The sequence below is a fragment of the Crocuta crocuta genome, unplaced genomic scaffold (assembly GCF_008692635.1).
Source record: "Crocuta crocuta isolate KB4526 unplaced genomic scaffold, BGI_CrCroc_1.0 scaffold58, whole genome shotgun sequence".
Classification (NCBI taxonomy): Eukaryota; Metazoa; Chordata; class Mammalia; order Carnivora; family Hyaenidae; genus Crocuta; species Crocuta crocuta.
In genome coordinates this window covers 2,234,320-2,256,920 of record NW_027532417.1, presented here as the reverse complement: position 1 = coordinate 2,256,920, position 22,601 = coordinate 2,234,320, and the positions used below count along the sequence as shown (strand labels likewise).

Sequence of the window (22,601 nt, the reverse complement as noted above, 5' to 3'; positions counted from 1 at the left end):
TTATTCAAATAGCTATATAGTAAATATCAAAAACACATAAGAAACATAATTACATAAACCTGAAATATATTAACAGCAAAATTATGACTTATTTCTATAAAAACTGATTAACTACAATATTTATATAGTTATCTTCGAGGACCACAATCATAGACTGCATTTTCTTTAGAACTGCATAAAATTTGCATCTTAATCTTTTTGCCCTTCATTTCATTCTACATAATAGATGCTTCTGGTTATATAATTGTTGTAATCGCTAATACAGTAAGAGATCCTTGGTAATCAAATCTAGTGTAACCATTTTAAATGCTTAAATATTTGTGAAATGCTATTTAGCAAAGTTATTATGCAAAATTTAACATATACTGCTGGTTTCTTTTGCCCACTCAGGAATTAGAAGTATTTGAGGCGCACCTGGGTGGCTCAGTCGGTTAAGCGTTCAACTTCAGCTCGGGTCATGATCTCACGGTTTGTGGGTTTGAGCCCTGTGTCGGATTCTGTGCTGACAGCTCAGAGCCTGGAGCCTGCTTCAGATTGTGTTTCCTTCTCTCTCAGCCCCTCCCCCGCACGCTCTCTGTCTCAGTCTCTTAAGGTAAAATAAAGACATAAAAAAAGAAAAAGAAAAAGAAGTATTTGAAATCCCAAAAGTTTAGAAAGAACAGTAGTTTGCCATAATTTTATCAAGAGAAACCACTGTATAACTTTTTAAACTTAGCATTTTTACAAGTTCTACAACAGTAGGTTATTCTGAATTATGGCTGATGTTTACTATGTTGAAATAAATAGATGTTTATCATTTTAAAACCAAATGTGCAAACTCAATTCTAAAATAAATCAATACTATAATTTGCAAGCTTTACAAAGAAACTTTCATGCTCAGGTTTACAATATCTTCTTTAGAAGATTGAGGACTAGTTGAAGATATATGCTTGCTGTCCAATATGGCTGCCATTAGCAAGTGATATTATTGGTGGCAAGGGATAGCTTGGATAAGAATAGGCCTTGAAGTATAAGGAAGCATGCTGGGAGTCCCAGAAGAGAGGGTAGCACTAACAGGGGAAAGACTATTACCGAGCTCAGACAGAAATTGTAGTCTCTTTATTCTCTTCAAATTCTTTTGCATAGGTCCAGGCTGAAGATCTTGTGTTCCCTGTTCAAATGAAGTAATGTAAACTGTGCTGACAGTCCCTTTGCATCTTTTAATGTAGTACAGTTTGCCTGGCATAAAATGACTCTGGGATCCATTTGCAATAGCAGGAATAACAATTTTATATACCAAGAATACTTTCTCAGCTTGACCTGTTGTTGAATATAAATAAAATTCTGGTGGTGCCCAATGATTTTTATTGCAGTAATAATCCAAATACAATACTGCAGAATTGAAATGATTGGGTTTTAACTAATGCATACTGCTTGGAGTAAGCTTTGTTCCAGGAGAAAATGGATAAGTGCATCTTTCAATTTCAGGGAGGCTTGGGCTATGCTGACTATTGAGGCTAGCTGGAAGAGTTGGTGGCTTGCACAGAGTTTTCAGGTGGCTGTCTTCTTTGTTAGCAAACACAATAAGGTTTTCAGAATTAGGGCTAATCTGACCATTAATATGCTGTCTCCAAGTGTTTTCTTTATTTACTGGTTTTGCTAGTGTTACCCCAATACTTGCTTCATCAATGCATTTTCCATTCATAATAGACATAGCAGCCACTGCATCTTCTTGGTTGAAAAGAACAAAAGCCTAATCTCTAAGTTTCTTTACTCATTCAACTGCACCAGGTTTGAGTTTGTTGAATTCTGCTTTGTTTCCTCTGTAGTTGAGACTATTAAATTCCTTACATAAAGAACTTTAACTCTGTATGGTTTCCTCATCAGCCCGATCTGCCTGAATGGTATGACCCAACAGTTGGAATGTACCTGGAATTAGTTTTCTCCTAGCCATGGTAGAGGCTCTGTGAGATTCATATTCAACAAATGCAAAACTGTGATTTTTAGTCTTATCAGTTGCACTTGGGTAAACAATGACATCTACAACTCCTTCAGTAACTTTCTTCATTTCATCCAAAATTTCTTCTTTCTTCTTTTCCATAGGAATAGCTCCAATAAATAACCTGCAATTATCCAAACTTACACACACACCAGTAAACTTACCTGGTGAAATCTAATAATCATTAGCAATTCTGAAGGCTAATGGGCTTTTTCTTTCATAGTATACATCACAAAAGCATAACCTCGATTTTTACCACTAATTCCATCATAAGTCAAAATTCATCTATCTTCCCAGCTCTTTCAAATACGGAAACTAACTCATTCATCTCCACACATATCACAAAGTATTTTTCCTACAAAAACTTCACAGCCTCTAGGTGGTCGTGGACCTTCGCAACCTGGAGGAGGGCAACCAGATTCCCTTAACCCAGTCTCTTGAACCATGTTGTAACCAGTTTTTTTTTTTTTTTCATCAAAACAAGTAATGCTACTTCATTCTGAGGACCAGTTCTGACTTTACTGCACCCATTTGTTCCATCTATATTTTCTTTATCATCGTTGCAGTTTCCCTTTGGGGCTTCGAACGTTGGTCCTAAATCCCTGGAAACAATGACCACAAACTGCCACCACCATTTCACAGACCAGTCAGCATATGCAAAAGCAGGGGTCACCACAGAGGGGAGGAGAGCCCACCCAAAACTTTCCTTTTTATTCCCTTTTCCTGACATTAAAAAATGACATTTCTTGCAAAATCAAGGAAGTACTGTTATTTCTATTTATGACATAATGTGTAATTTTTCTTAGGAATTTTTCTCTTAAAAGTTTCGTATTACTTTGACAATAAACTATTTGTAAAAAAAAATAAATAAACAAAATAATGGCATAATTAAAAAAGTTTCATATTACTTTAATGGGTAAATTAAATTTGGGGTATGCAAATGTTTTAAATCTGATTCAACTCAGTTTCTTTTATTGTACCCTTACTTGGCAGAATTTCTTGTACTTTCAGGAAAAATTCTGAAGAGAAGGGAACATTTTTTAAAAAATCAAGCAAGATATATTGAATTAAGTAGTCTTTGATTTCAGAAATTTCTAGAGGGTGTTGGTGTAGTTTCAACCCACTTTTCTCCATCTCTAAAATCTGCAGTTCCCAGAACATTATGACTAGAATCGTGGTCCAAGATGTTATAAGCTAAGTTATACCAAAGAAATTTAATTGTTCTTATTTTACTAGATTTGCGAAGAAAAGTAGACTGAAACATTACAGAATACATAGAGATTGGCAGCCTTTGGAAGGAGTGCTAAGATGTTTGATCTGTGCTATTGTCAGGCTAAGAGTGGTGTGAGATGCCATTTATTAGGCTACTCTGCCTCTTCAGTGGAGTGGGACCAGGGATATTGTACTGGATGAGTGATGACCTCTGAACAGGTGAAGAGGGCTAGACGGGTGGTATGAGAACACCAGCTGCTCAATTTTGGACAGCATGGGTACCAATCAAAAACCCTAATGGTTGCTAAGTGTTATGAGCATGCGATGAAGGCGCACACAAGAGTTATCTCTCTTCACAATGTCAGCTTTATTCGATTGTAGAGCAAAACTAATCATAATTACAAAGCAGGTTCAGGATTCCAAACTCAGTGACATTTCACCATGTGATTAAACTTGGCTTCTTACACAGCACACAGAGCAGAACATAAGAAAAGCCACACAACAAAGGTAACAGAAGGGTGTTGGAAGTTAATGAACCAAAGGCAAAGTCAGTCTGTGGGCGTGCAGTTGAGAATAAGGCCTCGATCTGGTCCGGGTCAGCTCTTGGCACTTACTGTGTATTATGTTCAAGCAGTGAGGGATCTCAGTTCTGTTCAGAGATCAATGTGGCAGAGCCTTCGGCAGGAGCTGCCTTTTTTAGGTGGTCAGACATAGAGGGGGTCACATCTGAAGAGTCTGACAGTTTACTGCAAAAACTCTTTCTTTTTTAAAGGGGTTTAATCGGTCTCGGTCCCCTGCAGACCTTGTCCGCTTCTGTTTATTATCAGTTCTGGGGTGTCAGCTGATGCTGGTCCTGGTCACATCTCGTAGCTATGGTGCATTGCTTGACACAGGCCCCTGCTTGACCTGAGAGATTCCATTTTGTTCTCTATAGTAAGAAAGAGATAATAGAAGCAGCAATTGCCCCACATGCCAAAGGTAACTTACTAATGATCCTTATGTAAAATTCATACCAAGGGTTGCCAATATTTATTCCAGAAAGATTTTCAACAAGAATTGGAAATTGGGGTTCAAGTTAAGCTTTGGGTTACTAGATGATCCTATAACCTAAATATTTGTACAACATCCATCCAAGAAAATATTTATCAAGCATCATTAGGGGTCGTGTTCTGTGCTGGGTCATAGAATGCCAGGGCAAGAAAAAGATATGTGTTACCATTGCCATCACATTACTTGCTGACTAGAGTGTAATGCAGACAAGTAAACAAAATACTATGGCACTGTAATATGCTATGATAGGAGAAATACAAGCAACCATGGTGGTATACAGAAGGGGGTACTTACCTTTTAGTTAAGGAGTCAGAAAAGAGGAGGCATCTACATGAAGGATGAATAGTCATTGGATGGACTAAAAGGCGTTGGGCAGGAAGGAACTTTCTGGGCAAGGAAAAAAAAGCATACACAAAAGCTCAGAGGAAGATCATAAAGAATGTTTTGTTTGGAGCATATACATCTTGAGAAGAAGGAGAAATGGTAGAAATGAGGCTAGAAAAATAAACAGAGCCCTGACATATAGGATTTTGTAAACATTTGAGCTTTATTCCAGATGGAATAGAGAACCATTGAAAGGCTTTCCAATAGAGAAATGACTTGATATGCATTTTAAGACAATGACTTTGATGGCATTCTGGAGGATAGACTGGAGGGAGATAATATTGGAGAGAATGAGACTAATGTGGGGACTGTTGGAGAGGCTTATCTTTGAGAAGATGGTAGCCTGTATTTGACAAATGATGGTATTCTTTTTTTTAAAAAAAAATTTTTTTTTTTTAATATTTCATTTATTTCTAGGAGAGAGAGAGAGAGAGAGACAGCGTGAGCAGGGGAGGGTCAGAGAGAGAGGGAGTCACAGACTGAAACAGGCTCCAGGCTCTGAGCTGGCAGTCAGCACAGAGCCCGACGCGGGGCTTGAACCCACGAACCGCGAGATCATGACCCAAGCGAAAGTCGGACGCTTAACCGACTAAGCCACCCAGGCGCCCCAAATGATGGTATTCTTAATAGCTGATGCCATTGTATCTGACACACTAGACACTAAATTGAAGTGTTTGTCATTTTTAACTTTGTATTTCCCATTTTATAATTCTTTAAAAAATCATTATTTCCTCTTTCTTGTATTTTTGTTAATTATTATGTCTTTGCTGCTTCCTGAATATCCTTCAAATGTCTTTTCTGGTCTTGACACGTGTGTATTTTCCACCTTTTGTCATTGCAATTTCCTTTTCAAACCTGAGTACAGAGTTAATAATGAGAGAGAAGTAATTATGATCCTAATGAATAGATTCTGGTTGCCACAGCTATGGCTAGCCTGGGATTTCCTGGAAAGGACATGTAGAAAAAAAATTCAGTTGTTCTCAGCCCTGGAAAGAAAGAAAATAGTTTAGAGACAATCAGTGTTCTTGGAGGAGAGGAGGCTTGCTCTAGAGCGATCAATATAGTAGAATTAGAAAAGACCAACATGGATCAACCCCAAAGTGCAAAAAGTAAGTAAGGACACAAAAACCACATAATAAATGTCAAGTTCAAAACAGAAGCTGAGAAATTGCAGCATAAAGTTCAGAGTTTAAAAATGACAGAAAGACCAAAGGTGGAAAATGACAAAAACATTTCATATAAAGCTAATGAAAAGTGCTACAATATTACAGCAACACTGCATAGGACACAAAAGTTCAGCGAACAACCCAGAAAGGTGTCTAATGGATAGCAAGGGTGATTCATTGACTGAGAGGGTCTTGTAGACATTGATTTTAAAAAGTAAAATTAAATTAATTAAAAGCACAGTCCCGGCTAAACAATCAACTTGAAATGAAAGAAGTAAAATTGTTCTTTGGAAATGTTACCAGTCAATAGGTAGTAAAAAAAATTGAAAATGTAAATTCTCATATAGGACCAGATATGCTTTCTTTTAGAATTAGTGATGTCCAAGGCCTTTAGAAATTCTTTTTTAAAAAAGTATGTTACTTTTGTGTATTTTGTTCCCAGGTTAGCCAAAGTAGACCATTTCTAATGCTTTCTTGGGTTTCTATGTGTCAGAGTATGACACATTTGTCCCTTACCAGGTAAAATAAAGGGAAAACATCAAGAAGAAGTACAGAAATTCTAGCCAAAGAATTTCCAACCTATTAAACTTTTGGGGGGTGGTGAGAGGAGGGGGAATGTGCTTGTTGTTTTGTGAGAGAGTTGGAGGAATGGGAATTGCTCACTCTGGAAATCCTTTGTCTTAATCCCTTTGGGCTGCTATAACAAAACTATCATAGACTGGGTGGCTTAAACAACATTTAGTCCTCACCATTATGGAAGCTAGAAAGTCCAAGATTTGCCTGTTTCTTGGGTTCTTGTAAACAGCTGCCTTATAATGTGTGTGTCTGTGTGTGTGTGTGTGTGTGTGTGTGTGAGAGAGAGAGAGAGAGAGAGAGAGAGAGAGAGAGAGAGAGAGAGAGAGAGGCAGATAGGCAGGCCGACAGACACACAGACTAATCCCATTATGAGGACTTCCCTCTTATAACCTAGTTACCTCTTGAAGCTTCATCTCCAAATAACATCACTTCAGGGATTAGAGTTCCAACATAGGAATTTGGAGAGGACACATTCAGTCCATAGCATTCTCAGACAAAGAAATTTTCCAAGGAGAGAGCAAGTGTTCTTTTTTAATTGTATGTTAAAGACATCGCTTCTGGGTCTTTTGGCTAAGATCAAGCATAATTGTATGTTAAAGGCAGAATTCAAAGAATGTGCGTGCTTGATTGGTTTTTGCTCTATTCCCCTTATGCTTGGGGAAACAAGGACCGCAAAAGGTGGAGTAGGTAGTAAGGTGGTAGCACCTGAGGTAGGACAGGAAGGCAGCTGAAATAAATCACAGGAGGGAATCCATGGAAGTGGAACATGAAGAGCTGGTCTGAAGCAAGGCAGAGGACTCTCAGGCCTCCTGAGGCTCTTGTGGGGTCCCCAATTCCAGGTGGCTATTATGCATCTGTTCTGGAAAGACAATGGTCAACTCTGGGATTACTAATTACAGCACTTTAACTGTAATTGTATTACTTCAAATGTAACTGTAAAAATTTTCCTTAATTTTATATTTAAACTTTTTCCAAATATACAGAAAGTTTGAAAGAATGATATAATATAAACATTTGTATACTAATCACCTTGATTCAACAATTGTTCATATTTTGCCATATTTGCTTTATATAAGTATGTAATTTTTTCCGAATGCCTTGAAAATAAGCTGCAGATATTGTGATATTTACCATAATGTTTTATAGAACCACAGTATTATCAACACATGTAAGGAAATTAAATATCTAATACATATAATGAAAATGACTAAGTTACTTTCAAATTTTTCCAGTTGTCCACAAATAATTTTTAGATCTCTTTTTTATATTTATTTTATTTATCTTAATTTGTATTTATTTTGATAGACAGAGACAGAGTATGAGCGGGGGAGAGGCAGAGAGAAAGGGAGACACAGAATTGAAGCAGGCTCCGGGCTCTGAGCTACAATTACAGAGCCCGATGTGGGGTTTGAAGCCACGGACTGTGAGATCATGACCTAAGTGGAAGTCGGACACCCAACTCACTGAGTCACCTAGGTGCCCCTAGATCTCTTTTTTAAAAGCCAGTATTCAAATAAAATTCAGAGATTGCATTTGGCTTTTAATTCTCACCAATGTCTTTGAATCTAGAAGTTTCTACTTCTTTTTTTATAACTTTTGCTTTTTAAAGACATTATAGGACAGTTCTATTTTGGCCATTCCCACATTCCTTCTCTGTCTGGTTTGTCCCATATGCTGTTGTTTTCCTAGTTCTTATATTATCTGGGTTTCCTGCAAAATAAAAGTAAATCTAAACATTTTTGGCAAGAATATTGCATAGATGATGTGCTAAGTACATAGTATGTTACTACAAAAGGTATGTAATGCCAAAGTTTCCACTAAAATTATGTTAAGTTTGATATTTTGGTTCTTATGGTAATTACCAGATTTCTTCCTTGTTAAGGCATATTTTTTTTCTTTTTACAATTAGCAAGTACTTTGTGGGATAATACCCAGAAACTTTGTGAATAACCAACAGTCTTTCACTAAAAGATTTTAGCATCCATCAACGTTCTTTGCCTGAAAAATTGATATCATTAGGAATGGCAAAAGTTGTGGTTTTCTAATTTGTATATAATTTCTTCTATATTTATTAACTGGCATTTTTCTGTGAAGAATAACTTTTCCTCATCAACTGGCACTAATTTTATTTCTTTCTAAAGAACCAGGACATAGTCATTATTTTAAAAAATTATGATAGCAATTTTGAATATAGAGAAAAACAAACTCTAGCTATAATCTCAACAGTGAGTAAACCAATGTTAACAATTTGATGTATTTCTTTCCATTCTTCTTTGAAAGCCTCTAAGTGTATATATTACAAATTTTGATATGTAAGTTTTTTATCCGGACTTTTATAGTTAGTATCATATCATTATCAATTTACTATTTTGTTAAATATTCTTTAGAATGGCTGTCTGCCATTTCTTTTTTAATTATTTTTTATAGTTTATTTATTTTTGAGACAGAGAGAGACAGAGCATGAGTGGGGGAGCGGCAGAGAGAGAGAGGGAGACACAGAATCAAAAACAGACTCCAGGCTCTGAGCTGTCAGCACAGAGCCCGATGCAGGGCTCAAACCCACAAACTGTAAGATGTGACCTGAGCCAAAGTCAGACACTTAACCGACTGAGCCACCCAGGTGCCCCTGCCATTTCATACTTAGAATGTGGCATACTTTATTTTCCTGTTCCCTTACAACCAGGGGACTATATATCCTGGTTTGTCCAGGGCAGTTCTTATTTATGACTGTTGTTTTGTAAAATTATTAAAGCACCCCCCTTTATTCCCAGAGTCATCTCAATTTGGAGGTCAAATTGTATAGTCACCCTATCATCACTGTATCTACAATGACCATTTGCCTTTTAAAATTTTCTAATCTATTTGTTCCTGCATAAATTTCCGGATACATTTCTTATTACTTCATGAGGATAAATTTCTAAAAGTGAAGTGACTGGATCAAAGTGTATAAATATTTTTAAGGTTCTGTCTAAAAATTGCCTTGTTTGTATTTATGTTAAATAAGTACAATGCTGTACTTTTAAACTGGACTCAACAAATTTATCTGCTTCCAACTTTGAATACTTCATTCCCTTTGAGAAGTGTTTCTCAGCATTGGCACTATTAGCATTTTATCATTTAGTACTATTTACAGAAAATTCTTTTTGTAGTAGTAGCACCTTTGGCCTTTACCCACTACTTGTCAATAGCACCCCACTCCAGTCATAACAATCAATAAAATCTCTATATGTTGCCAAGTGTCCTCTGGAAGGCGAAATAGCTCTCATTTGAGAACCACTGTCTTATAAATACTATTTGTATAGAGGAGTAATAGCAGCATCCTCGTTATCTAGCTTATTTGTCTTAAGCTGTGAGTTTGGTTTTTTTTTTTTTTTTTATAAAGAATTGCTTATTTAGCCTACTGGAAATAGTAAATGGTAAAAGTTTCTTGGTCAAGATTACATGACCAAAAAGGACTGAATAGGAATTTGAACCTAGGTCTGCCTGTCTTCAAAGTCCTATCCACAAGTCTTGCTGCCTGAAGGCTCATGTAAATACTGTCATCATGTATCCACCATTGCTAAACAGGCAAACAATGAGAAATAAGTATTTTCTCTCTGGTGAGGTTTTTTTTTTTTTTTTAAGTTTATTTACTTATTTTGTGTGTGCAAGAGAAAAAGAGCACACACAAGCAGGGAGAGGGGCAGAGAAAGAGGGAGAGAGACTTTCAAGTAGTCTCCATGCTATTATCGTGGAGCCCAGCTAGGGGTTCGATCTCACAAACTGTGAGATCATGACCTGAACCCAAATTAACCAACTGAGCCATCCAGACACCCCTGGTGAGTTTTTAGTAATCATCTGGGATCTATTTAATTGTTACCAAGGTAATTCTTATTTATTTTTATCATCTGTAAATGGGATTGGCTGTGAGAAATCAATGTATAGAAACACGTACTTTAGGTCTTGGCACATAGTGTGCGATCAATATATATGGTTTCCCACCTCTACTTGCATTGGGTTCTCATATCCATATGCTAATGGATTTGTGCAAGGCTTAAAGGAGAATCAAATGAAGGAGGACCGATTACCTTTCCCTCTTTCTACTTTCAAAAGCTCTTCTCTCTGCTTTCCCTCAATGTTGATAACTTACACATTGAAGAAGGGAAGAGAAGTCAAACAGACTCCAGGGCATTGACAAGTGAAGGAAATACAATTAACGTCACTGAAAGAACTGTTGATCCCTCTTTTTATCTACTGTTTCAAAAGCTGTTTGTTCAGGGGCGCCTGGGTGGCTTAGTCGGTTAAGCGTCCGACTTTCGCTTAGGTCATGATCTCACGGTTCGTGGGTTCGAGCCCCGCGTCGGGCTCTGTGCTGACTGCCAGCTCAGAGCCTGGAGCCTGTTTCGGAGTCTGTGACTCCCTCTCTCTCTGACCCTCCCCTGCTCACGCTGTCTCTCTCTCTCTCCTAGGGGAAAAAAAAAAAAGCTGTTTGTTCAGAATAAGAAAGCCATCTTCAAAGAGTACACTGCATATGTGGTTTAGTTCCGGCTTGTTTGGGGACAAGTTCTAACTCAACAAACATAGGAATAGTGAGAGGAGAGAGGACAGACTGGGGAGAATATCATCCACAGATTCTTGCCAGAGTCAGTCCACCACTACTGCCAATTACTGCCTGAGTGATGATGGGATGGCAGAAGGAATCTGGCCGACTCTTCTTTCCTTACACAGGAGAAGGAGGTTTGGCTGAAGTTGAGCAGCTAAACTCAACTTAGAACCTTCACTGTGATAATTTCACAAAGCATGGCTTAACTAAAACTTGTTTTATTTAGGTTACTCTTATTCTAAATAGTGAACATTGCTGATTGTGGAGGTTCTCGAAAGGAAAACAGAGAGGTGCTATGACAGAGCACTGTTTCCACAGAAGCTGCTAGACCAGGAAAGAAAAAAGAGACTGGATATGAAATAGAGAGTTCTCATCACTTCTTAACCTATTCTTAACTTTAAAGTATGATACTTTATGCTTTATAGTACTCTGTGATGCTTCAAATGTCGTCAGAAACATTAGTTCTTTGACCATTACAACCCAACCTCAAGAGGTAAGTCATTCAGGACATCCACATTTCAGAAGAAATGAAACATAGAGAAGTTGTGATTTTCCTCAGTTTTAAAGAATTAGAAATGAAAGGGGATTCTTGATGGCTACATCAGTGTTGTCTGCACTCCACCCCACTGCTTATACATTTCCAGAGCTTATGCCTATTCTCTGCTCTTAGACTTTTTCTTGTTGTTTTCTAGGTTTTTAAACTCGTCCATTTGTGAATAGGTTTTAAAAGGATGATTATGTGGTTGTTCCTCTGACTTTAGTGCAACATTCCAGAGTGTGTCTACCATATTGTCTGAAATTTGGGTGCTACACCCCACTCTCCATTTTTATGCTTTCCTCTTTTGTGTCCTGAGCAGAGTTCATTGCTGTACATAGTTCACGTTTTGAATTTATGATAGCTTTTCTGTTAATGGGTTCTATTATTGTGTTTCAACTTCTGTGACCCTATGTCAGACAACTCAGCTTGGGGATATATTGCTGAGTTGTAATTTAAAAACCCTTGCCCTTTCTCTCTGTCAAACAAACTTGAACATATAACACTGTTGTCTTAAATAGAACAGAGTTATGTTTTCTTTTCAGTAAATGATGGATATTTGAAAAACAGTGTATGCTTAAAATAGCATGCATGGCCCAGGTGCCTGGGTGGCTCAGTCAGTTGGGCATCCAACTTCTGCTCAGGTCATGATCTCAGTGCTTGTGAGTTCACACTCTGCATTGGGCTCTGTGCTGAGCTCAGAGCCTGGGGCCTACTTCAGATTCTGTGTCTCCTTCTCTTTCTGTCCCTCCCCTGTTCGTACTCTGTCTCTGTCTGTCTCAAAAATAAACATTACAAAAAATAGCCTGCATGCTCTTTTCTGTCTACCTCCTTCTCCTTTCTAGATTGGTCACAGACTATGAAAGCATAATTCAAAGTGGGAAATGATCTTTTTTAGTTATCATCGTGCTATTTTTAAAAAATCTAATTATATTTTGTTTACTAGAAATAAAATAATAACATCAAGCACGTATGTCGGAGTTACTTTAAATTTTTTTAAATTCCAGTAGAGTTAACGTGCAGTGTTATATTAGTTTCAGGTGTACAATATAGTGATTCAACAATTCTATACATTATACATTTCTCAGTGCTCATCATGATACGTGTGCTTTTAATCCCCTTTACCTGTTTTACCCATCCCCCTATGCTGCCCCTCTTCCCTCTGGTAAACATGAGTGTGTTCTCTATAAGTGAGAGTCTGTTTTTTGGTGTGTCTCTTCATTTTTCTTCTTTTTGTTTCTTCAATTCCACATATGAGTGAAGTCACATGGTGTTTGTCTTTCTCTGAATAACTAGATCCATCCATGTTATTGCAAATGGCAATATTTCATTCTTTTTTATGGCTGAGAAATGTTCCATTTGATACATACCACATCTTTTTTACCCATTCATCTCTCAATGGACACTCAGACTTCCATAATTTAGCTATTGGAAATTATGCTGTAGTAAACATAGGGGTGCATGCATGTTTTCAGATCACGGTGCTATTTTAATTTCTAACTTGACTATTTCATTTTATGAGTCTTTCAGACCCAAATTACCTTCTGTTCTAAACAGCCTTTAATTTCGGTCACTTGCAATTCTGTGTTTTATTTCTCCTTCCTTTTTTCTCATTTCCTTTGTCTATTATCCCCTATCCATCCATCCATCCATCCATCTATCCAAATGTCTATCTGTCCATCTATCCATCCAAATCCATCCTTCCTTCCATCCATCCATCCATCCATCCATCCATCCATTGTGTCTCTTAGTAGAGAAAGCCCATGTTTAGCATGCATAGAAGCCAAAGCAGCACAATTTCAGAATTTAAAGTTTAAATGCATTTTAAATTAAGCAAGTTCAAGTAAGTTTGAAATGTATCTGCTCACTCCTATTTTGAAAGTGTTTCATCATAACAATATTAAGTATAATCCTATAACCAAGCACTCATAATTTATGGGATGTTATGTAGTGTTAAAAACTAAGAAGCCTTTGGTTAAGAGGTTGAAATTTAAAGTTGAAAAGAGAGTGTAAAATTTAAAGAATATAAATTTATAGAGTTTGAATTTATAGCATTTTAGGTTGAAATTTAGAGTGTAGATAAAAACGGCTTTTGGTGTCCATCCTGGTATATTGCAGTAATTAATTGATCTTTCTGATTTCAGTGGCTGGGCCATTTCAACGTCTCCTCCCACCACCATCCTCAATACTGCTCCCCTCCCTTCCCCCACCATATGATAGAGCCAGTCCTGCTGGCATCATGCATCATGACCCTCAATCTTTGGTATTTTCACGAATTGCCTTGAGATTATCTCACACTATAGTCTCTGAAGGAAATTGACAGGTAGCCAGAGAGTGTCAGCAATCCAAAGAAATGTCTTACTTTTTCAGAGAAAACTCTACTTACCAATTTCCATCTTACAAAAGGCATTATGATGAATTAGATAACTTGGAGCTAAGTTATTAGAGAGTTATTATATGATAAGGACATATTTTTAGGAGAGGATAGTCCGTTAGAGTCATGTAAACTTGAAGTAAGAAATAACAGCTTCCTCATCCAAAAGTTTATTGTTTGTGAAATGTTGCATATTTTCCAATATAAAATAGGTTTTCCTATGTTTTATTATGGAAAAATTTGTATGTGTATTGGGGAAGAGGGTACAAATAATAATGTAGTAAATCCAGAAGGATTTCTACTTAAGGTAACCTAGTTTATGAGCTAAGAAATATATCTTATTCTCACACTTTGTACTAAAGTTGTGTCTATTGTCTTTTGTTGAAATATGATGAGAAAAGAAAAAAGAAAATTCAAGGATATACCTAGAGCTACAACCAACCCTAAAGGCCTGTTTGTGGGTTCAAATTGAAAAAAAAAACTTGTAATAAAATAATCTTTACTAATATTTAAAATATCTAAATATCTTAAACAGTTTTATTGAGATATACTTTCATTTTATAAAATTCTGTTTAAAGTATGCAGTATAATGGTTAGAGCATATTTACAGAATTGTGTACCCATCACTATAATCTAATTTTGGAGAATTTTCGCCTCACCAGTAAGAAATCTCTTTAGCATTCACTCCCTATCCCCCAGCCCTAGGCAACCACTAATCTGTCTTTTTTATTGATTTGCCTTTTCTGGACATCTTACATAAATAGAATCATTCAATATGTGCTTTTTGGAGATTAACTTCTTTTTTAAAAACTTTTTTTTATGTTTTTATTTATTTCTGAGAGAGAGAGAGAGAGAGACAGCATGAGCAGGGGAGGGTCAAAGAGAGAGCGAGCTACAGATTCTGAAACAGGCGCCAGGCTCTGAGCTAGCTGTCAGCACAGAGCCTGATGGGTGCTTGAACCCACGAACCGTGAGATCATGACTTGAGCTGAAGTCGGATGCTTAACCGACTGAGCCACCCACCCAGTCAATCATCCTGGAGATTGGCTTCTTTTACCAATAAGTTCTTGGGGTTATAGAATATAATTGTTTTATAATTTAAAAAAAATTTTTAACATTTATTTATTTTTGAGAGTCAGAGATAGAGCATAAGCAGGGGAGGGGCAGAGAGCGAGGGAGACACAGAATCTAAAGCGGGCTCCAGGCTCTGAGCTGGCTGTCGGCACAGAGCTGGATGCAGGGCTCGAACCCATGAACCGTGAGATCATGACTTGAGTAGAAGTCGGTGCTCAACCCACTGAGCTGCACCCAGGTGCCCCTATTTTCCCATTTCTTTAAGTACTCTTTGAGAATGCTTTTCTTAATGACTCCATAATTTTCTACTGGATGGATGTACCAAATTTATTGGAAATTGGAACATTTCCTGGAAATTAGACTGCTTACAAGTGGCATTCATCCTGAGGTTTATAATGACAAAAATCTCACGTGTGAAATCATATGAATTTATAACCAAGAATTACCAATTAATTTCTTTTAATTATGTGTGTCCTGTACCATTTTACTTCAAAATGTCTATAGAATAAGGACTTAGGGTTTATGGTTCCTGGAGAAACAAAGGTAGTTATAACACTCTTTAATAATCTCTCTCATTGTCACTTCAAAATATTTGGGAAATCTTAGAGAACTGAAGTAGAAGGAATGGTAAAATGACTGATGGGCTCTCATGACTCTTCTGGACTCTGAACTTAGAGTTCTTTTTAGACTTAGCGTAGATACTTGGCTATTTGTGGGAAACTTAGGGAGAGAAACAGATATTGTTGAAAATAAACCACAATTGTTGATGTTTGGAAAATGTTTTCTTTGATATTTATTTATGAGTTTACTTGATTTTTATTTTTTCTTTTCCAGTTTTTTGTTTTTCTTGTTTTAGTATATTTCTGTGTGTTCCCACCTTGTTTTATATGACATGCCTTCTATTTATCTGAAATCATCTCTTTTGTGTGCAGCTCAGACCTATTGTCAGATATCTCATTGGGGTTAAAGTCATCCAACCATAAATCTTTTCTGGTTTCTTGGTTTTCTCCTACCCTTTTTGTGTTGCCACTTTTGCCTTCCTTCTTTTGTTTTCTTGAGCTATTTGCCCCACTTCCATTATGCTTTGCCTTTCTTGGTCATAAGGTCTCTTTTACACTCAGTGTTATATCTGCTTCTTTTCATTCGGCGGTGCTTTGTTGTTCTGTGCTGCCTTTCTCTCTTTCTCTCTTTCGCAGTGTATTTAATATGTGTTTCACCTTGGCTCTGCTCCTTTGTGCTTCTGAATTGCTGTAGTATCTTCTCATGCATCCTATGTAGACTCAGGGAAAGGAAAGGGAAAAGACGGCTGTTGTAAATCACTAATGAAACAATAGCTCCAAATGCAGATTCACTTAGAAAAGACAGAAATTTCTCTAACGTGTTTCTCCAATTAACAAGTTTCAAGTGCCTGAGTGGCTCAGTCAGTTAAGCATACTACTCTTGATCTCAGCTCGGGTCTTGATTCTGGATTGGGAGTTCAAACCCCATATTGGGTCCCATGCTGGACATGAAGCCTATTTTAAAAAAAAAGTTCTCTTGTTGGGACTATGTCACAGTAAAAAGCATTTGCACAGTGAAGGAAACCATCAACAAAATAAAAAAGCAACCTACAATGGAAGAAGATATTTGCAAATGATAAATCTGATATGGGGTCAAAATGCAAAATATATAAAGAACTCATACAAGTCAATCACAAAAACAAAACAAAACAAATGATCAAATTAAATGATGAACAGAAGACCTGAATAGACATGTATTCACAGAGGACATATGGAGGGTCAGCAGGAAAAAGCATATGAAAAATATTCAACATCAGTAACCATCAGGAAATGCAAACCAAACCCACAGTGAGATACCATCTCACACCTGCCAGAATGGCTATTATCAAAAGACAAGAAATAATAAGTATTGGCAGGGATGTGGAGAATAGGGAACACTTCACAGTATTGGTGGAAAAGTAAATTGGTGTAGCCACTATGGAAAACAGTATAGAGATTCCTCTATTAGAAATACAACTACCTTATGACCCAGCAATTCCAGTTCTAAGTATTTATCCAAAAAAACAAAAACAAAAAAAAAACCCCACTAATTTGAGAAGACATATGCACTCTAAATGTTTTTTTATGAGACTCTTTTTTTTTAAAGTTTTTTTTTTTAAATGTTTTATTTATTTCTAGGAGAGAGAGAGCGTGAGCAGGGGAGGGTCAGAGAGAGAGGGAGTCACAGACTGAAACAGGCTCCAGGCTCTGAGCTGGCAGTCAGCACAGAGCCTGACGGGGGGTTTGAACCCACGAACCTCGAGATCATGACCTAAGCGAAAGTCAGATGCTTAACCGACTAAGCCACCCAGGCGCCCCTTTTTAAATGTGTTTTTAAATGTTTATTTTTAAAGGAGATAGACAGTGAGTGGGGGAGGAGCAGAGAGAGAGGGAGGCACAGAATCCAAAGCAGGCTTCAGACTCTGAGCTGTAGAGAGCTTGATGTAGGACTTGAACACACAAACCATGAAATCATGACCTGAGCCTAAGTTGGATGCTCACCAACTGAGCCACCTAGGTGCCCCTAGACATATGAACTCTTATACTCATTGCAGCATTATTTTAAAATATTTTAATGTTGGGGCGCCTGGGTGGCTTAGTCGGTTGAGCGTTCGACTTTCGCTTAGGTCATGATCTCGCGGTTCCTGAGTTCAAGCCCTGCATCAGGCTCTGTGCTGACTGCCAGCTCAGAGCCTGGAGCCTGTTTCGGAGTCTGTGACTCCCTCTCTCTCTGACCCTCCCCTGCTCACGCTGTCTCTCTCTCTCTCTCTCAGAAATAAATAAAACATTAAAATATTTTTTTAATTTTTTTTAATGTTTTATTTATTTCTAGAGAGAGGGAGTCACAGACTCCGAAACAGGCTCCAGGCTCTGAGCTGGCAGTCAGCACAGAGCCCAACGCGGGGCTTGAGCCGTGAGATCATGACCTGAGCCAAAGTCAGACATTTAACTGACTGAGCCACCCAGGTGCCCCATATTCATTGCAGCAGTATTTACAGTAGCCAAGATATGGAAGCAATCTAGGTTTCCATTGATAGATACATGGATTGTGTATATGTGTGTGTGTGTGTGTGTGTGTGTTTGTATACATGAGTACATATATACATTCATAAATATACACACATACATATGTACACAATGGCATATTACTTAGCCATAAAAAGAATGAAATCTTGTCATTTGCAACAGCAATGACAGACTTAGACTAGGGGCCACTGTGCTAAGTGAAATAAGTCAGCTAGAGAAAGACAAATACTACATAATTTGACTTATACATGAAATTTAGGAAACCTAACAAATGAACAAACAAAAAAAGAAACAGACATAGATACAGAGAAGAAACTGATGATTGCTAGAGGGGAGGGGTTTGATGAAATAGGTGAAGCAGATTAAAAGGTACAATTGTCTAGTTATAAAATAAATAAGTCATGGGAATGTAATGTACAGCATGAAGAATTAGTCAATAATATTGGTAAATACTATGGTGACAGACAATAACTAGACTTACTGTAGTATTTCATAATATATTTGANAGTCATGGGAATGTAATGTACAGCATGAAGAATTAGTCAATAATATTGGTAAATACTATGGTGACAGACAATAACGACTTACTGTAGTATTTCATAATATATTTGGATATTGATTCACAATGTTGTACACTCAAATATAATACAATACAATGTTANATTGTTGCGGTGGAGGTCAAGAAGGTTGTTTCCTGCTTTCTTCTCTAGGGTTTTGATGGCTTCCTGTCTCACGTTCCGGTTCTTTTATCCATTTTGAGTTTATTTTTGTGTATGGTATGAGCAAATGACCTAGTTTCATTCTTCTGCATGTGGCTGTCCAGTTCTCCCAGCACCATCTGTTAAAGAGGCTGTCTTTTTTCCATGTTAATTATTTTTTTAATATTTATTTTTAGTATTATGTTGTAAATTCCAGTGTAATTAATATGTAGTTAACATAAGTTCCAGTATAGTTAATATTATGTTTTCAATTCCAGTATATGTATAAGTTCATAACATACAGTTATATTAGTTTGTTTATTAATTATTTAAAAAAAAAGCTCCCTGGCTTGTGTCCAGAGATTCTCATTGTTTTAAATGACCTTAGGCTGGCCCTCCAAATATGATTATAAATAATCATATAAATATGATTATTTATGAAGCCATACCTGATTCTTCCTATGAACATAACTGATTATTTTAGAGACTTGTAATGGCAGAGATATTCTAAGAAGCAGCTTCTTTGAACCACTTTGAAATAGGTTTTCAAATTTTCATACACATAATATGCTTCAATACTCCATATGACAAAAAGTTTCAAGTAGTGTTACCCTAGTGTTCAAGAAAAGGGTCAAGGAGTCAATATGAGAAAACTTATTGTGGGGCTACTATGTACCATATCCTATGCTGGGTGCTGGTAACTTCTGGAGTAGGCATATGTAGTACCTGCCCTGTGACCTGCCCTGGTCACAGTCTAACACAGAACTCACATTCATCTATCAGTTCGTTCATTTATTTATGTCACATGAATAAACAGTTGTAGACCTTGATTTAACTAGTTCACAGCCAAAGTGTTGCTTACTATCCATGGGAACTCCTCCTTTAGATAAGGAACTCACATTTTACATATAAAAAGAATGATATGTAAAACCATTGCATACCATACTATGTAAAATTTCATTTGATACAAAAATGTCAGATTTTGAATTAATACAAGATTTTCAAAATAACCAAGACCTTTTCATAGTTACCGTAACTATTGGAAGATTGGACCAGATAATTTCTAAGACCCTTCTCAGTTATTTAAAAAAAAGTCTTCTGATCTTTTTCATGTCTGTTTTATAATAAATGTTATTAATAAATTGCTCTCCATCGGCAAGAATCTTATATCTGAAAGACCTTTACATAACTCAGACAAGATTAAATTATAGTTTTTGGACCATATATCACATTTTCATTTCAGTTATAACAGTGCTCCCAAATAGTACTGGACATAGGTCTGGGTTTGTCCTTATAAATCAGTGTAATTCTCTGGCCTTGAATAATTATGTCAAAATAATTCACCTTTATTCATAATTGGATGTTTAAATAAAAAGTCTGTCATTACCTTTGCATAGTCTGAAACAAACTGCTTAGTTGATGCAACTAAATATGTTTTCCAACAATGTGTTTAAAAATACTAATTAATTGGGGCACCTGGGTGGCTCAGTTGATTAAGCATCCGACTTCGGATCAGGTTGAGATCTCACGGTTTGTGGGTTCGAGCCCCGCATCAGGCTCTGTGCTGACAGCTAGCTCAGAGCCTGGAGCCTGCTTCAGATTCTGTATCTCCCTCTCTCTCTGACCCTCCCCTGCTCACGCTGCCTCTCTCTGTCTCTCAGAAATAAATAAAACATTAAAAAATACGAAATAATTACCAAAAATAATCCTGTTCTAAATCAAATTTTTGTTGGTAAAGGAGAAAGATTAAAAGAAATATCTCAGATTGGAGGGGAAGGAGTCCAAAAAGAAAAGAAGCTCCTTCATTCCGTGTCTGTGTTTCATTTTTCACTTGGACACTATGTCAGCATTTCCTTTAGCACATGCAGAGTATCTGATAATTCACAGGACAGCTGCATTGACTCACCTGGAAATGTAACACATTTTTATAGTTGTTGTCACCCTTAAGATCTTGGTGTGACAGACAAATGTTGGCTGAAAGGCTGGTGTAGAAAAATGTGGATCAGCTTTGAAGGGTCAGAGGTTAGACTCAAGTATAGAGCTATTATCAAGTTTTAGCTACTGATATTTGGTTCTAGTAAATGTTAACAAAAAAACTATAAACAAGAGCCAAGCAGGTTAGATTTTTTTTTCATATTAATAGTGACAAGATATAATTTTAATAGAAAATGATAGATTAGTGGCTCTTTACATATTATTGATTTAAAAATTAGAGTAAGTTTCATTTGCAGCAACATGGATGGAGCTAGAGAGTATTATACTAAACAAAATAGGTCAGGCAGAGAAAGGCAAATACTATATTACTTCATTCACATGTGGAATTTAAGAAGCAAAACAGATGAACATAGGTGAAAGGAAAAAAAAAAAGAAAGGGAGGCAAACCATAAGGGTCTATTAACTATAGAGACCAAACTGAGGGTTGCTATATAAGGGAGGTGTATGGGGGAATGGGTTACATGGGTGATGGGTATTAAGGAGGGGACTTGTGATGAGCACTGGGTGTTATATGTAAGTGATGATTCAATGAAAACAATATTGCACTATATGTTGACTAACTAGAATTTAAATGAAAACTTGAAAAAAAATAAAATTAAAAAGATAAAAATTAGAGTAAAATTAAATATTCTCATCATGCAATAAAGAGAAGAGGTAATAAAAGAGAAGAGGAAAAGTATAATTTTCCCTTCAAAAACCACCCTTTGAATGTTAGAATGGAACTCCTCTTGTATTACCAGCTATGTATTGATCAGTTTTGTTGAATAGAATTGATTTTCAGGGGATTTGTTGGCAATCTGTAACTAGAAATTTAAATATAACTAGAATTGTTTTAGATGTGTACAATGAAACATATTTTTGTGTATGCCATTTAAGATAAGCTTTAAATTTACTAATAGCACTCATATTTCTGCTATAAACTCAGCATGTATTATTTTTAAGTTTTATGTGGTTTATGTCATCCATTATCTAGTAGATTATGTAGTTTATGTCATAAATTGTATGGTTTATGTGGTTGAATAAATGATGTGGTTTATGTCATCCATTATCTAGTAAAAATGGATAAAATTATGGACAAAGATGCACTTCACATCATCCATAGTTTATGAATTCTATGAATAAAATATTTAACAAATATCTGAATTTGAGAAGCCAAATGATTGGATTCTGAGAACCATGATTCCTCCTTTAAAGTCATATATATTGGCAAGCACATTTGAAAAATGTGTTATGCCAATTTACTTAATTCAAGTTGTAAGAGGAGATTCGCATCAAAATTATAAATGAGAGCCACATACACAAGTCACTATAGAACTTCTTCCTTCTGCTTCATGTTATTTTTGTGGTCCAGATTTGAGTCTCCCTCTAATAGCACTGGACCTGGAGTCAGAAGATCTAGATTCCGGTTCTGGCTTCACTGGTGACTGACAATGTGACATTGAGTAAATCCTTTTATCTTGGGCTCAAGGTTCTCATATGTGAAATGAGCCTAACAGTATTATCCTACCTAATTGATAGAATTGGAAAAAGGATTAAGTAGAATTAAGTAAAAGAGTGGACAAAGAGCTCTGAAAACTGTCATCACCCCAAGTAAATTGCAATAAAAATAAGGTAGGCAAATTTACCAAATACTTATTAATAGAAAAAAATTCTTATTTTCCACTAACACAAACTGAAATTTTACTTGCAAAAAATATAGGAGGGAAACATGAGTATGGAATATGATCCTATGGATGTCTATTTCCTTCCTCACCCCTCTTTGTCTAGTTAACTTTACTCATACTTTCTCAGAAGAATCATACCCAATGGCTTAATCTTTCACTTGTACACCATTACAGTGGGTAATTATGCACTATCCCTATTATACAACCCAATGCTCACCAGACTTCTTTTTCATAGCCCATATCGCCTT

General features: G+C 36.6%; 1 protein-coding gene and 1 pseudogene across 4 annotated transcripts in view; one reads left to right on the top strand and one right to left on the bottom strand.

Annotated features, from left to right (window-relative positions):
• The window catches only part of SLC44A5 (solute carrier family 44 member 5), a 405,392-nt gene that overhangs the window by 72,992 nt on the left and 309,799 nt on the right, over nucleotides 1-22,601 (top strand). The gene's annotated exons all lie outside the window — the stretch shown is intronic.
• LOC144243841 (putative RNA-binding protein 46 pseudogene) lies at nucleotides 897-22,593 on the bottom strand (annotated as a pseudogene).